This window comes from Budorcas taxicolor, chromosome 6, assembly GCF_023091745.1.
Source record: "Budorcas taxicolor isolate Tak-1 chromosome 6, Takin1.1, whole genome shotgun sequence".
NCBI classification, from domain to species: domain Eukaryota; kingdom Metazoa; phylum Chordata; class Mammalia; order Artiodactyla; family Bovidae; genus Budorcas; species Budorcas taxicolor.
Genome location: NC_068915.1, coordinates 52,668,710 through 52,686,822, shown reverse-complemented (window position 1 = coordinate 52,686,822; position 18,113 = coordinate 52,668,710).

The following is an 18,113-nucleotide window of genomic DNA, read 5'->3' as shown; positions in this document are numbered from 1 at the left end:
TCCCATGGAAAATTCAGGCCTCAAAAAAGTGACTATAAACTAGATGAAGCATATGAAGGTTTAGGCTAAAGTACTTAGGAAAATAGTTTGTATATTTAGATCACAATCTCTTATGTTATGGGTTGCATTTGTTAAGCTACTTTCCAAAAAAAAAAAAAAGGAAATTAAAGAATAAGTTTTACTTTAGTTCCCCAAGCTTCAATCTGTGGACTTGAGATAATCATATAGACAAGAATTTTACCATTTCCCTAGTTCTCCGAGGACTTAAAATCCCCGCTTTTGAGAACCCAGAATACCTGAATAATATATGCTTGCACAACCTCGTGAGGAACGCAACATGGCAAGGAAATTTGTATTTCCTTACCAGGTTGGGTGGGTTTTTAAATGCCAAGACATTTTATTTCAGATGACTTAGACAAAATAATGATTAAGAGATCCCATATTTTAATTTCAATAATTTCTACTATGATCTAATTAAAACATTAAAAAAAAAAGATGCCAGAAACCACAGTGCATGAAGTGTAGTTATTGCTAAGTAAATAAGAGTTGAAAGTATAATTTATGGTTTTCCAGATTAAGCATGGTCTGAGCATATTTAGAATATAACAGGGCTATTCACTGTTGAATGTATTAATTAGTGAAAATCTTTTAATTAAAAAGCCTTAAAATGAGGCATTTTCAAATCATGGCTCTTGGTTGGAGAAAAGTAATAAAGTTATAAGGGTTTTCAAAATATCATTAATAATTTGAAGCTTAAAACAATGAACTATTATATGTTTTTGGCAGTGCAAACAGTGAGTATGAGGCCAAATGAGCTGCCCATCAGGAAGGATTAATTTAGATAACATGTGAATCAGAAGATTCAAATTGAAAAGCAATCAAATTGTATAATCAAAGCACTCTTTAGAGAAATATAATCCAGCTGAGTTACATCTTGATCCTGAAAGTGCATATCTTCTCAATTCAATACCCATCTTCCCTACAGTACAGAGACCTATATATATATATATACACACACACAACCTAGTTTGTTGTAAAAGATCTCTAAGAACATATTTTCTCTGAATCAGCATGAGATGTTCTGCAGAGAAAATATAAACTATTGATAATGAGCAGATAAAGAGATAGCTGTAGAAGAAACAGAGACAGGCAGACAGATGGAGAAATAGATCATATAATCAATTCATTCCTCATTTAGCATCCTTGGCAAATTCAGGACATATGAGATACAGAAAGTGTGATTCTGGGTGATGACTGTCATAAAAATAACATATATTTGCCCTTACTATACAGACAAGTTTAACAAGATTTGAAAGACTCATCAGTCCAGTAGGAATAAAGGAAAACAATTTAAATATATTTAATAGATATATTGCATTTAATATATATTATATATATTTTATATATACTATATATGTAATATACATAATACATTTATAAAATTTAATAAAATAGAATCTCAATCTTATGGTAATGTTCATATTAATGTATAAAATACATACATATATATCCATGTATGCATTTCCTTATGTCATACTTTTAGATCTGAATAACAAATTAAAGACTCTACTTTTATCTGTTTTTATATGCATTAATTCATTTGACAGATTATTCGTTTATACATCTTTGTTAAGCATTTTTAACATATGGCTATGTTATACACTGTCATAAAAGGGGAAAAAGTGAAGAGGAACTAAAAAGCCTCTTGATAAAAGTAAAAGAGGAGAGTGAAAAAGTTGGCTTAAAGCTCAACATTCAGAAAACGAAGATCATGGCATCCGGTGCCATCATTCCATGGGAAATAGATGGAGAAACAATGGAAACAGAAGCTGACTTCATTTTTTTGGGCTCCAAAACCACTGCAGATGGTGACTGCAGCCATGAAATTAAAAGACGCTTACTCCTTGGAAGAAAAGTTATGACCAACCTAGACAGCATATTCAAAAGCAGAGACATTACTTTGCCGACTAAGGTCCGTCTAGTCAAGGCTATGGTTTTTCCTGTGGTCATGTATGAATGTGAGAGTTGGACTGTTGAAGAAGGCTGAGTGCCAAAGAATTGATGCTTTTGAACTGTGGTATTGGAGAAGACTCTTGAGAGTCCCTTGGACTGCAAGGAGAACCAACCAGTCCATTCTGAAGGAGATCAGCCCTGGGATTTCTTTGGAAGGAATGATGCTCTAAAGCTGAAACACCAGTACTTTGGCCACCTCATGCGAAGAGTTGACTCATTGGAAAAAGACTTTGATTCTGGGAGGGATTGGGGGCAGGAGGAGAAGGGGTCGACTGAGGATGAGATGGTTGGATGGCATCACTGACTCGATGAACGCGAGTCTGAGTGAACTCCAGGAGTTGGTGATGGACAGGGAGGCTTGGTGTGCTGCGATTCATGGGGTCGCAAAGAGTCGGACACGACTGAGCGACTGAACTTAACTGAACTGAAAAGGGGAAAATTAATTCAAACAGGCATAAACTTTGATCCTCAGGTAGGATGCATTTCTACATTAATGAAGAGAAAACATGTAGCTTGATTCTGGCTAAAAATAGAATAAGATTAAACAACAAAGAATCAGATAACTATCCACAGCATGTATTTTAAAATATTTTATATTAAACTTAGGAAAGCTCTTTATTGCTCATCACAATTATAGTCATATTGCTAGTGGTATAATTAGCTTGTCAGACAGAATAGGAAAGGAAATTGGTTTCGATGAGGAAAGGAAACGAGAGAGAACACAACCTAACAAAAGACATAGAACCAAGGCAAGAATTGTTTACTAGAGAAATCACCTCAACTAAGGAAGTAAAGAAAGATTATTTCTTAATAATTACCCGTCCTTCTAATAATAAGAAAGCAATCCAATTTCCACGAATTTCTGATCATTGCCTAGATTACTACACTTCTAAAAATCTTAAAACATTAAAAGCAACTGAAAACTATTACCACATGTTGGCTAATAGATATTATATATAAGCATTGCTTGTACTTAACATTATTGAAATTTATTTTACTTTTAAGTAAAGACTTCATTTTTTTTTAGTAATTAGGCTTCCCTTGTGGCTCAGCTAGTAAAGAAATCACATGCAATGTGGGAGACCTGGGTTTAATCCCTGGGTTGGGAAGATCCCCTGGAGAAGGGCAAGGCTACCCACTACAGTATTCTAGCTTGGAGAATTCCATGGACTGTATAGATTATGGGGTCTCAAAGAGTTGGACATGGCTGAGCGATTTTCACTCACTCACTTAAGCATATATTGGTTAAAAATAGATTACTAGATTAATTCTGAGTGTCTATAAACTGCTGAGATTCTAGAAGTCTGACAAAAACGTTACTACTTCTTTCAACAAAAAGTAACATTGAACCATTCAGTAGAGGGCCTATGGTGGACAATGTTTAGGGTTCTGAAAGTTTATGATTATACACATACAAAACATTTGAGAGAACAGAAGAGCAATTTTAGGAGAGCATCTTGTTGCTTATAATTAAAAACATTGTTTACTTTTGCCTTTTTCTCTAAGCCAGTTAAACAATTCCAGACAAAGACTCTATGTATATTTCCCATTTCCTACCCCTTTGCTCTCCCCCAGAAAGTTTAAATCACCACAGGCCAGCCATAAAAGGCACACGTGCAAGGCAATTTGAGAAATTAAAGGAACAATAACTGCTGTTTAAATGGATTTAAAGAGAATAAATCTGGACATGCACAGCATAATCCTAGGATGAACTGAACCTTTGGGGTCCAGCTAAAATATTTGTGATACAGGCAGAGTTTTTGATGACATTGTAGTGATTCATATTCAAGTTAGATTGCTGTCTTCCTAAGGCAGTAAACTGTTTGTACCAGCTCTTGTTAAAAACAGACTACATGTGTACATCCTTGATTAGTGACACATAATAAGATTTCATTTTATACTTTGTTTTTAAATTGTTCCTTGGCAGAGACAGGCATTTGAGAATGAATTCATTAAATGATATTATTCCATCAGAATTGTACATGGAAAAAAAATACTTTTGTAATTCAACAGACTTGAAGATAATCTGTTTTGAAAATTTTCCTTTCTTGGAATATGAAAGGATATATTTTATTTAAATTTAAACTAATTTGTAATTTGTAACATAGTTTGGGGTAAGCTCAAGATGGTGAAATTAATTTAATGCCTATTTTTACCCACATCGTGAAAATTTTTGTATAGTAAATAAGAATTCAGTATATTGATTTTCTTGAATTTTTCCAACTCTCATTAGTTGCAGTATATGACTCTTTAATACGTTTCTATTAACCTATAAAACTCATTTATTTTAATATAGAACATGCAAAAAGATATGTCTTATAACAGCAGTAAGATTATTTTACAAAAGATATTTTCAGCTTCAAGAATCCAAATGTTCTTTTGTCTCAACTCTCATCAAGTTTAACAAGAACAATGAAGATAAGGGTGGATCAAAAATAGAAATACTAGTAAAAGACAAAGACATTTTAATTTTCTTATCCACATTTTTTTCACCCTCTCTTCTCATAGGTTTTTATACCATTTAGAATATTTGAAATTGCTTAATTCCCAGGAAATATAATTATATGTCGTGTAAGATTGATAACAGTATTGTACATGCCATAGGATGCAACATTTTAATATAAAGTATACGTCTTTTAAAAATGGGCTTATTTAATTTTTCCAGATAAAAGACCCATAGACTATCACTGGTTAAACTAATGCATGTTAACAGATATTATTGCTGTATTTAGAAGATATGTTTATAATCCAGCATGGCAAAGAAAATAAAAGATTTAAGCTTTGGGTTTTTCTGTTTAATTATTAAGATGATTCAGTGCTAAAATATATTTCTCAATTTTGTACTTTGAAACTTAATGGTTCAAAGCCATTTTTTGTAGCTGATATTATCTTGTTTAAACTATGTGTATGTATATATTAGTTGCTCAGTCATGTCCGACTTTTTAGGACCACATGGGTTGTAGCCCACCAGATTCCACTGTTCATGGGATTCTCCAAGAAAGAATACTGAAGTGAGTACACATTCCCTTCTCCACGGGAATCTTCACAACCCAGAGATGGAACCAGCATCTCCTGAATTGCAAGCAGATTCTTTACTATCTGAGCCACCAGGGAAGCTCATTATCTTGTTTGCCTACTCACTTTTATTCCACTGGAAAATATGCTCCATGAGGGCAGGGATCTTAGCTCTGTTGCTGCTATAGATCCAGCATGCCCTGGAACAGTACCCAGAAGAGACTGAAATCTGTCAGTATGTGTTGAATAAAAGAGTTAATGAATGATTGAATTAACATGTTCATCAAAATTTATAATCTCCTATATTCACATGCTATGGTAATGTCATGTGTACTGTCAGTATTATATTAAGTCCAATTATGTGCACAATTTCTATTAAAATAACCTTTGAATGCCAATATTAGTGAAATTTCAGTTTTGCATTTCATATCTGTATGATTGCCCATTTTTACTTCAAATCTTGTTTCTATTGATTTATAGCAAATTATTAGACCATTCTGTATGTCCTATGTTTTCTAGGCATTTAGGTAAAAGAATGTTATTTATTTGTCCACCACTCTAATTCTTTAACATACAACTCAAATCTAGGGTTTTATTTTCAAGCTCTAAATATTAACATAATATGTTGCAATTTTGAAAAGAAATTATGTTGCAATTTTGAAAAGAAATATAAATATCTCTTGAAATGAATTCCAGATCTTCATCTTGGCTCTTTGAATAACTAAATAAGCTAGCATATTCAAAATTTTTCATCTTTCAAAATGAGACAAAATACTTGTTGAATGATGTTAAAAATTAAAACTCTGTATGTATATGTGAATTTGAAGCATTATAATTGAAAATGTGTATGAATTAGTAATAATCAGAAAGCATAAAATTAATATCAATAAGAGTTAATAATAAATATCAAGCAGCAGAAGCTATGAATAAATGGCAAGTTTTACCCAGCAAAACATGAACCAAGCTCCCCAGCTGAGCCAGCCTATATTTACTGATCCCAAAGTGTTCTGAGATTCATGAGTGGAAGCATGACTGATGTTTTAAAGTAATGGAGATTTCAGAAATTAGTGCCAGGAGGGGTGTCTTCTTTTTGTTCACTTTGAGACCAAAGCAGAAATAAACAAACAAACAAATCATGATAAAAATAATTCGTGGGCAAGGGGCTTCCCTGGTAGCTCCACTGGTAAAGAACCTGCCTGCAATGCAGGAGACCCCGTTTGATTCCTGGGTTGGGAACATCCCCTGGAGAAGGGATAGGCTACCCATTCCAGTATTCTGGAGAATTCCATGGACAGAAGAGCCTGGCAGGCTACAGTCCATGGGGTCGCAAAGAGTCAGACACGACTGAGCTATTTTCATTTCCTCACTTTAACAGGCCATGGAAAATACTCTTCTCTGCATGTGGGTTTGCTATTTCAAGAGTATATCTGGTTGTTTCCAAGGAATAGTTGGGATATTCAGTGTCCATAAGAAATTAGTTCAGACTTGTTTTTTCCCAAGAGGTATCAAAAGCAAGCAGAGAGATTGCGGGAAAATAGGTAGTCACTTAGAGTAGATTGTAAAAAGTATAAAACAGTGGAGAAAGACTGTTTCAATATTCAGCTATCTACTAGTATAACTTTTCTGAATAAACTGTTTAAGGATAATTAGCTTCCCAGGTGGTACTAGTGGTAAAGAAACCACCTGACAATACAAGAGACATAAGACCTGGGTTTATTCTCTGGGTCCGGAAGATCCCCCGGAGGAGAGCATGGCAATCTACTCCAGTATTCTTGCTTGGAGAATCCCCAGGGAAAGAGGACCCTAGTGGGCTACAGTTGCCCAGAATCAGATATGACTGAAGCAACACAGCACACATGTGCATATCTATGTATATATATATGTATAATTATTATGTATATATGTGCTAAATATACACATGCATATATTTATATATTTATCAGATGCAACTGGGTGAGTGAATGAAAATAATACAATGTTATGTCCTAATGGCCAGATACATTAATTACTTAAGCTCATGGGAATATTTAAGAGTTGTTAATTTTCCTCATCTTTTTATTAACGAGTGAAGTTACTTAAAAAAATTATCATTAGTTCCTGTGTTACTTTGCTAGGATTGTTACATGGAAAAAGGTAGGTGAAAATGTCAAAGTCAAGGAAAACTTAGGATATAGTATGTGTTCACACTCAGAAAGAAATAGACACAGGAATAAATGATTAGTGGACCAGAAACCTGACTGAAAATATTTTAAAAGGTCAAAAACTGGAACTTGAGTGAGGCAAAAATGACGGAGGCAGAAGTATGTTGGAAATTAAAGGTAAAGGGAGCTAGAATTCACAGAGAAGTTTCCAAACCCCAAACTCAATGGTATAGGATTCTTAAAAAAAGAAACTCTAAAATAGATTTAATATTATCTATTTTTCACATGGGAGAACTAAATTTCTGAGAAAATAATTAATTGTAAACATATACAAAAGATAAGTGGTAAAGGAAGAATTCAGAATTCTGTCTAACTAAACACCACCAAAGTAAATTTCTAGGCAACAACCTCTTCTCTAAGGGTCTCTCTGTCTTTTAGTACCGATAAAATCTTACTAATGTGTCACCAGTGGTTTTAAATAACTCTTAAGTAATTTCTGAAAGGTGAAACATCCTGCTGCCAAAGTTTTTGAGTCACCACTCATTTCTTCAACCTTCTCTAGCAATCAAGATATATGAATAGGGGAAATCAAAATCAATACATTATCTAGGTGTTATTTAATAATGTAAAAGATGGTGACATAAAATGAATTATATAACAAAATTTTGATGCACAGTGCATGTTCTTTAATATATTTTGCCTCTAAGGAGGGAACAGTGGAAATCATCCATTTTTGGCTTTAAAAATAGTGTTTGGTGGAGTACTGTGGTCTGAGTCATGCTTGTTAATCTCAGGCAGCAAATGGCCTAATGGTACAAAAGTAAACGCCACAATGAAATTATTAAAAATTAAACAAGTCATATATAATTTCTTGAACTTTGAATGCATTGCCCCACTTCACTTCAGTTCAGTTCAGTCACTCAGTCATGTCTGACTTTTTGCGACCCCATGAACCGCAGCACGCCAGGCCTCCCTGTCCATCACCAACTCCCGGAGTTTACCCAAACTCATGTCCATTGAGTTGGTGATGCCATCCAACCATGTCATCCTCTGTCATCCCCTTCTGCTTCTGCCCTCAACCTTTCCAGCATCAGGGTCTTTTCAGATGAGTCAGCTCTTCGCATCAGGTGGCCAATATATTGGAGTTTCAGCTTCAACATCAGTTCTTTCAATGAACACCCAGGACTGATCTTCTTTAGGATGGACTGATTGGATCTCCTTGCAGTCCAAGGGACTCTCAAGAGTCTTCTCCAACACCACAGTTCAAAAGCAACAATTCTTCACCGCTCCGCTTTCTTCACAGTCCAACTCTCACATCCATAAGTAACTACTGGAAAAACCACAGCCTTGACTAGATGGAACTTTGTTGGCAAAGTAATGTTTCTGCTTTTTAATATGCTGTCTAGGTTGGTCATAACTTTCCTTCCAAGGAGTAAGCGTCTTTTAATTTCATGGCTGCAATCCCCATCTGCAGTGATTTTGGAGCCCCCAAAAATAGTCAGCCACTGTTTCCACTGTTTCCCCATCTATTTCCCATGAAATGATGGGACCGGATGCCATGATCTTCATTTTCTGAATGTTGAGCTTTAAGCCAACTTTTTCACTCTCCACTTTCATTTACATCAAGAGGTTTTTTAGTTCCTCTTCACTTTCTGCCATAAGGGTGGTGTCATCTGCACTTCGCTTAGGAGCTGCCGAATCCATTCTCCAATGAACTTCAGGGCTGGAATCAAGGTATCAGGTAAGCAGAGTGTGTTTGTAACTCATTGCTTTTGTTACTGACATTTGCATTAGCAACCCCATGTCTAGATCCCATTCCTAGATATACATGCATGCATGCACAATCACTTCAATCATGTCTGACCTCTGCAACCCTATGGACTGTAGCCCACTAGGCTCCTGTCCATTGCAATTCTCCAGGCAAGAGTACTGGAGTGGGTTGCCATACACTCCTCCAGTGGATCTTGCTGGCCCAGGGATCGAATCCACATCTCTTATGTCTTCTGCATTGGCAGGCATGTTCTTTACCACTAGCGCCACCTGTGAAGCCCACACCTAGATGTATTGAAATGTAATATATTATTTTGTCTCACAGGTCTTTGTGTGGACTGAATAGCTGTTCTTACTTAAAATTTCTCATGCAGTTGCTATTAAAGAGCAGTTGGGTCTGGGATGATCTGAAACGTGAATTGATTTGACTAATTCAAATATTGGGAACCTCAGCTGGGAAGGATGTAACAACTCAAGATTGTTGTATCATCTCTTGCTTTCAATACTTCATTAATTGTGCCATTTTCTATTGAGGTCGCAGGCGCCACTCCCTAGCTCTGATGTAATAAAGTAGAGAAATGGTCTCCACTAGATGGAGGAGTAGCAATTCACAGTGTAGAAAAACATGAAGGATGGGAAGATATCATTGTGACTGTTCTTGAATGGATAAAATCAGTGAAGGTGAAGCACCATAAGAATTATGGACCTGGGAATTTATTAATGGAATTAGATATTGCATAGGTGTTATATGGTGTTATGTGAGTGCTAAGTTGCTTCAGTTGTGTCCAACTCTTTGTGACCCTATGGACTGTAGTCTGCCAGGCACCTCTGTCCATGAGATTCTTGAGACAAGGAAACTGGAGTGGGTTGCCATGCCCTTCTCCAGGGGATCTTCCCAATCCAGGGATTGAACCCACATCTCATATGTTTCTTGCCTTGGCAGGCATTTTTTTATCATTAATGCTAACTGGTAGGATCCATGGAAATAATGATCCAAAAATAGGAGTTGGAAAAATTAGAAAACAAATGTGTAAAAATTTCAGGGACCTACTAAAGCTAAATATGCTCAATTTCTAGACATAAAGGTATCTAGTACAGAAGTCTCCGAAAGGGTGTTGGCTCCTTGCTTCTTGTGGCCACCCCTTCACTGGCTTGTACAGCAAAGCATCTGCGGATGGGCTTGAGGTTGCTGTTGGTTGGTTTGGCTGAAGTCAGTCAAAAATAAATGTTGGATACAAAGTAGGGAAGAGCAGGGACAAATTGTACCACTTGTCTCTCCAAGATAATATGTTCATCTCAAGCCTGATGTGTATTTCTTCACTCTGTCTCTCAGTTATTCATCCACTCTAATTTAGTGTCACGGAGGACATAGATTCCTGGGATATATACTTCCCAATATAACCAAATTGACCACAGAAGAATACAGCACGTACATATAGTGACTCTGATCAAGGTTTACAAACATGTCTATAAGTGCCAATTATTTAAAATACCTTATCTAGTAAGTAAAAATGAGGTTTTTGTTGTTGTTGTTGTTGTTGTTGTTGTTGTTTGAGGCACATAAGCACATACAAGTAAAGTGTCATGATAACTTTACAAGTCCATTAGGTCTAATTGGGTGTACAGTACATTTTATGTGCTAAATGTAATGCTGGTCCATTTTAATCAAGTGGCTTTATGTTGGGATAGTATTAGTCATCTAACTCCGTCTTCATTCATTCTTTCAACACACATTTATTTAGTACTACTGCATCCCAGATGTTGTGCACCTCTGATGGCTTTGTTTACAAAGTTGAAATATTTTCTTCTCATTTAATGCAGATTTCATATTGTTGAAAGCCATTTTTAATCAGGAATTCATATGTTTGCATTGAATCATAATTTTGGAGAGGACTGTGAAAGGTTTTTGAGGCAAAACTTCTCCTAAATCAGTGGTTCTCTCCTTATTTCCCTGGTGTAGCTGGCACAATCAACACCAGCACAATGAACTGACCTGAATGATGACATGTCAACTCCCATTAATATACAAAGGTTCTGGGGAGTGTAGACATTAGTCCTGGAAGTGAAGTCAAATATGTTAGAAAGTTGTTTCCTGTTTCAACCTGATTTTTTTTTAGCTATATGATTTAACATCTTGTAAATGCAATTGTGCTGTGAATAGTATCAAGAAGAATAAAAAAAAAATTGTAAAGATTTCCTTGCCTTACTTTGTCTTGATGTGTAAGCTGAAATTATTTTAGCTTTTGGAAACATAAATGCTTTGACACTTTTGCTTTTTTTCACTTTTAATTTCCCACTAGACATACCCCTCCATGATCAAGATGGAAAGGCGATGCCATCATCCTGTACAAATAATTTCAGCAAACTGAATGATTGCTTAGAACCATATTAAGCACTTATTTTTCCATGTCACTGATTATCCATAACATCCTCAATCAGACACTAATCTATTTCAGTTCAATACAAAAGAACTAATTTGAGTTAAAGAGTGGAATTGAAAGCAAGAGCCAGAGGGAGAAAGAGAGAGGTTAAAAAAAATTGTTTCAATAATTATCTGCCAATTAAACATTAAATTTTTGCATCTTAGATCTAACCTCAAAAGCTTATCTTTTCTAGTTATTTTCCTGAGAGAGTAGAGATGACTTGACATTCTAAATTATGCATATTTTTGACTACCCAGACAGTAAATCAATGTATTTTAATCTCAAAAATACAATTTTTGAATTGTTAAGCTGCAGCATGACCATAAACATTTTTTTAAAAAATTCAGTTTTTGTGTAAGCAATTCTGAATTGATAAAAACACATCCTTAAATGGCTGTAATTTCAGGCCAGCTTATTCCACCTGCCTTACAGCCACTGAAATATTTACTTTCTTTCTCATGAAGTATTTTCCTTATTTCTTGTTTGCAAACAACCAGTGCACCCAAACTGTTACTTTCTTTGACTTTAACCTTGTCACATTTTTATTCAAAAACTCTATATTTTACTTGGCTGAGTGACAGATACTATTTATACTATATATAACACAACTGTTACTTCATAATTTTGTGTATTATAAGCTGATATATTTGAAAACTTCATTTTACTCTACATATATCACATGAACTAAAATATCACTTAAGCTTTGTCTCTTTTCTCCATGCCCAATGTCACAAAGTGTCCATTCACTTAGTTTCGTTCACAAATTTTATAATGTAGTTGATTTTCACATCAACCTCTTAACTGGTCTCATCACCAGTCTCTTTTAAGTTCAAATTTGCTTAAGTATTTTAAATACATTATCTCTCCTCACACACACACACACACACACACACACACACACACACACACATACATACGTGTTCCAGATCATCTGGAAGGCATGTAGCAGAACTTGGCAGCCTCCAATCAACTTCCCTGGTGGCTCAGACAGTAAAGAATCTACCTGTTGGGTCTAGGTGTTTTGATTCCATAGTCTACCTGTTATCTTATATAATATGCTCTCTTCCAACTAGTTTTGTCTTCCCATGAGACTGTGGATTTCTTGATGAAAAGATCAATATCTTACTCTTCTTCAGATTCCCTGAGCTTATTATGGAATGAAAACAGAATTGTAGATCAAAAAATATTTAATAAATAAATATATTTAAATAAAATTATATTCAGTTTTTCCTGCTAGATTGAAATTAATAAAATACTGGACTACTTACCAAGAATATACTGGGCAAATGCATTTAGTAGTACATGAGTGCTTTATTTAGCATTCCTCAGTTATATGAAGAATAAAAGTACATATAGAATAATTGTGCAACTGTGAATAATAGTTTGTGTTGACAGTGAAATTTTCATTAATTATTTGAGCAAAATTTGACCTGATCACTGAACTTAGCCCACAAACAAAAATAGAAAAAAATTATGTACTAAATAAGGCCATCTCATACTCAAGTAATTTTTTCCATTTTATTCTATAACCGAATCCATAAAATAAGTTCACTTCCTACCAATTTTCTACAAAGAGGTGACAACACAGAACATGCTTATTAGAGTGAACATCATCAATGGCTTTCCCTTTTGAGTATTATTTTCTATTCCTTTAAAACTGATTTTATCTGAATAAAAATGTTCAAACTGATCATATGCAAATGACAAAAAAGCAACCCTCTGTGGATAACTGCGTATTTGTGCCACAGCTGGCAATCTTAAGAAGTCCTGAAACATGGTCCAATAACATAACAAATCAAAAGTGACACAGTTAATTTAAGGAAAGGGGCCAACATACACTAAGTAATCCCTTTTTTTGCTGACTTGCACAAGAGCAAACATCAGTATGTAATGATGCATTATGACACAAAATAGCAGGGGTTAGGGGCAAGCACAGACTGAAATCTTTTCTGCTGCATTTATGAAAGATTCATAGCCACTTACTGCCCTTTTTTGCTGTTCTAAGCATGAATCAGCTTAACAGCTCAATTTACAATGTTATTCCTCATGGAGGGAATAAAAAAATATATCAGATGTTCTAAGAAATCTATGTAAGTGAGAAATTAGTAATTTTCAATTGTACACAGTGAGAACGTTTATTTTTTCAAAAGCAATTTGGTATCCATAGAGAAAAATGAATAAAAATGCAATCCTCACTAAAAGGACAAAAGCATTAGTTGGTGAATGTGTTTTGACATAAAAATGAAGTCATTTCTCATAGTCCTAAATTAGCTTCGGCAGAGAGAGAGTCATTTTAGGTTTATTTTTCTTTTTTTAACAGAAAACTCCTTTTTAAAAATCAATTTTTCTTATAAATTCAAACATTTTGAGATAGTGAAATTGATAAGAAATCAAACAGCAATAATTAAATATCAATTGACTGAAGAAAACATTGCTTCAATGGAAAATATTGAAAACTCAAGTCAGCCTGGTAAAAGCAATAAGACTTCTAAAGCAATCAGGTTACTTTAATTGAGAAGCACAGAAGCATACAGGCCCTATTTCAGTACACCAGTTTGAACTCCTGAGTTAGAAACAAGTACAGTTTGGTTCATTATTATAAAGGATGTTATAGAAATAGAGCAGATATTTTCAAACTTGTACAAAGATACCTGAGCACCAAAGAATTGATGTTTTTGAACTGTGATGTTGGAGAAGACTCTTTAGAATCCCTTGGACTGCAAGGAGATCCAACCAGTCCATCCTAAAGGAAATCAGTCCTGGGTCCTCATTGGAAGGACTGATGCTAAAGCTGAAACTCCAATACTTTGGTCACCTCATGTGAAAAGTTGACTCACTGGAAAAGACCCTGATGCTGGGAGGGATTGGGGGCAGGAGGAGAGGGGGACCACAGGGGATGAGATGGTTGGATGGCATCACTGACTTGATGGATATAAGTTTGAGCAGGCTTCGGGAGTTGGTAATGGACAGGGAAGCCTGGCATGCTGCTCCATGGGGTCGCAAAGATTCAGACACGACTGAGTGACTAAACTGATACTGATGCTGATACAAAGATATAATGAGATGGGTAAAATAACTCCTTAGTGTCAGACTGTTCCTAATTCAGTGGAAAGAAAAAGACAAAAAACACCACGGTAAGTTCAGAGAGACCTGGGTTTTATTCTGGTTCTGATAGTAATTAGCTCTGTGACTAGATTGGGATCTATCATGAGGGAGTTATTTCTCCTCAGGGAGACTCAGCTTTCAATTTTCTCATAGGTAAATGTAGAGTTTCAGATCCACTGATCTCCAAGGTCTCTTTCAACTTGAACATTCTGGAATTTTGTGATAGTACTTTTAGATACAGTATTATTCCAGAGACAGCAAACGCCATTCATATTCCAGGTCATTGTCTCAAAATATGTGGAGGAAGAGACCAAGAGTTTCACATCCTGAGTCTGCAAACTTGTTAAAATTTAAAACTTTAAGCAGAATGAGACAAAATCCATGATACTTCTTGGGTGAATTTTCACAAATTTAAGTCACTTGGAAAACAGCTTAAAAATACCCATAAAACAGGAAACCATTTTTCTCTTATTAAAAGTGGAACTGGCAAGTTAGCACAGAAGCACTGCTGATTAAGTTCTCTGTGGTTGAAAGGATAGTTTGCGTTCTAAAGTGGCCATTGGCCAGCTGGTGACTGTACACAAAATGCTTACATTTGGGAGACGGGGTGGGGGGCGGCTTTGTTATCCTGATTTTAAAAATAGAGATATTTGCATTTAACTTGTACATGCATTTGCAGATTTATATGAAATAGAAACTGTGAAACACCTGGCACTAAAAGATGGTTGTTGAATGTTCATTCATTAGCCCTCTAATGCAGTCTTTATATAAGCCAGTCCAGTGATTTTTGTTTTTGGGGTAATTTAATCCATGTATTTAGCAACTATTTGATGATAACATTTCACTGCCCAGAAAGTATAAACAACTTTTTCCAACTTCATCTCTCCAAGCTGTTTACTTCAAACTAGACTCAGACAAACCTACATTTAAAAACTCAAGAGTACAGTATACACAGTACAATAATTTACAGAAAAACAGCACATCTTCTCCTTCAGAGAGCTCCTAAAGCAATGCTTTAGTGCTTTCAGTGGAATGCAACTAAGCATTGTTAGTATAAACAGTAAATATTAATCACACTGAGAATTTTTCTACACTGGAAGAGTGAGGCATAATTTTGGAAGCTAGCGGCAATTAATTCTGCTGCTCCTGTCAGGTATCATTACTAAAAAACTGTAACACTATCTTTTTGCCTAGGCAGAGTGGAAAATAATGGTTATAGTTAAATAAACTGTATATTTTTATATAATTTTTAATACATGCTAATGTTCATCTAATGTATTGAAAACTGCCTCTGCCAAGATTTCCAATTTTTTTGTCCCATTCTCTATTTCTATTTTGAGTTTCTATTCTTCATTTAAAACAATAGAAGAAATCTAATACACATCAAAGATACATGAGGGCATCAAAATATTTAATAGTTTGCATTTATGCAAATAGACATATTTATATGTCTATATATAAACAATATTTATAGCTTTTATATTAAGTAATATAACTACTTTTTGCATTATATTTTTTATATTTTTACATTTGACACTTTTGTGTAGACATTTTGCTTTTTGATTTAACTTTCATCTAACAAAATGATTAGCCAGTTGTGTTCATAACTAAACGTACTGAAAGGAACATAATTCAGCATACTAAGCAAAGATAGTGATGAATCAAGGTCAGCATCATGATCATCATAATTTGTGTCATGCTGGTATCTTCTATTCATCTCAGAAGACATGTCAACATTGTTAAAAAAAACCAAAACTAACAACAATATAATAAACATAGTCCTTGTACATTCTAAAATCGTGCTTCTGTTGTGACTGATTCTGTTAGCCTAGCAACCTGAAAGTACTGTCTCTGACCTCAAGAAAGTTTCTCTGTAGACATATATAACTTAACTAGAGAGAGCACAAAATAATAGAAAATAAATTATTCTCAAGTGCTGAGGAGTGATGAATCACAATATATGACAAATTTTAATGAGAAATCTAGGGAATGAGTTACAGCCTCTTCACAGTGAATCAATACAGGAAGCAAAGTCAGGCAAATGCAGCCTGTTATGATCCACACTTTATTCAGATGACTAAGTTCAAAGTTATATATCATCTAAGAGCTCAATAACAAGGTTTACAGGGTAGTTTCAGGCAGATGGAACCAAACAGTGTTTTATTAGGGACATCTATAAAGAATACAACAATGTCCCCTAAAATTTTGATTCTACAATGATTCTGCACAGCACAGTTTCATGTTTTAAATTACATAATATATACATGGTCAACACTTAAACATTTTTATCTACATTAACATTTAAAGGTCTATCCTCCCTCTATATAAGATTTTTTTCCTGTAAATTTTTGATTCTTTTTGCTTTCTGTTTTATTTTGTATTTTTAATACAATGGTAATAGGGACAGCTGGCTGATGGATGGGGAGGGGTGAAGAGAAACATAATACATAGGAAGCATTGAGAAAAATCAGTGAAAATAATTTTTCAGGCCATACCTCTGGTAAAAGTGATGCAAATACATGTTTACCGTATGGATAAGCATAAAGTAGGGAAACCTCAGCACTTATCAAACCAGAGGCCTAATACAACTGGATAATGAACAAAGAAGTATTGCATAACAAAGCAGCAGTCTGGAAGTTGAAAAAAAGAAAAAGCTATTCCCATGCATCTGCTTTGTGGGAAAGGTTAGGGCAACAATCAGAAAGACTTTACTGAGCGATGGTGAGAATGGCCTATGTGCACTGAACTTATAGCCCAGATGTGTGCTAACTGTTTTCAGACACCATATTTAATCATCCTCCCATAGTATCTCCAAGGTTTACATGCTGTCAATATCAGTTCATTTGTAGAGCTGAGGGAACAGAGACCCTGAGTGCCAGTTGATGAATCTCAGTCTTGGAGATGCATGAGATATACCTGAAGATGTTTTAAAAATATTGCCAGTGCTTGAGTTTAGAATCTCTGGGAGGTGGGGGTGGGTACTGGTATTTTTTAAAGCCGCTAGTACATAAAACCTAAACTGAGATGCACCAAATTAAGTAAAGTAACACAGTGAGCATGGAGTAAGAGTTGACACCTTTCAGTGAACTCTTAATGATCCATTCAGCTGGCCTGTAATATGCATGTGGGGAAGCAACAGCAGGCTAGAATTAACAGTGCGATTCGTACCTGCGCCCAAATTATGACAGCATCTTATGGGAGGTCCTTAGTACCCTGTTCTTGGACATTCCTTCCTTTAAAAGTCTCTTGTAACTTCTCATCACTCTTACTATAAAGAAAAATTTATTTTACTTGGACTACAAAGACAAAAGTCCTCAGAACCTGGCCTCATCCTGGCCCTCTTGTCGCATCTCCCTTGGTGCGTGCATGCTCAGTCATTTCAGTCATGTCCGACTTTCTGAGACCCTGTGGACTGTAACCTGCCAGGCTCCTCTCTCCATGGGATTCTCCAGGCAAGAATACTGGAGTGGGTTGCCATGCCCTCCTCCAGGGTCTCCTCCCAACTCAGGAATCGAACCTGCATCTCCTGTGTCTCCTGCACTGCAGGCAGCTTCTTTACCTTTGAGCCACCGTGCTCATAAAGCAGTAGTTTTCCCCACCCACTCTGTCTGGGTTTTCCCAGGGACTGTGGTCTCTGCTTGGATTA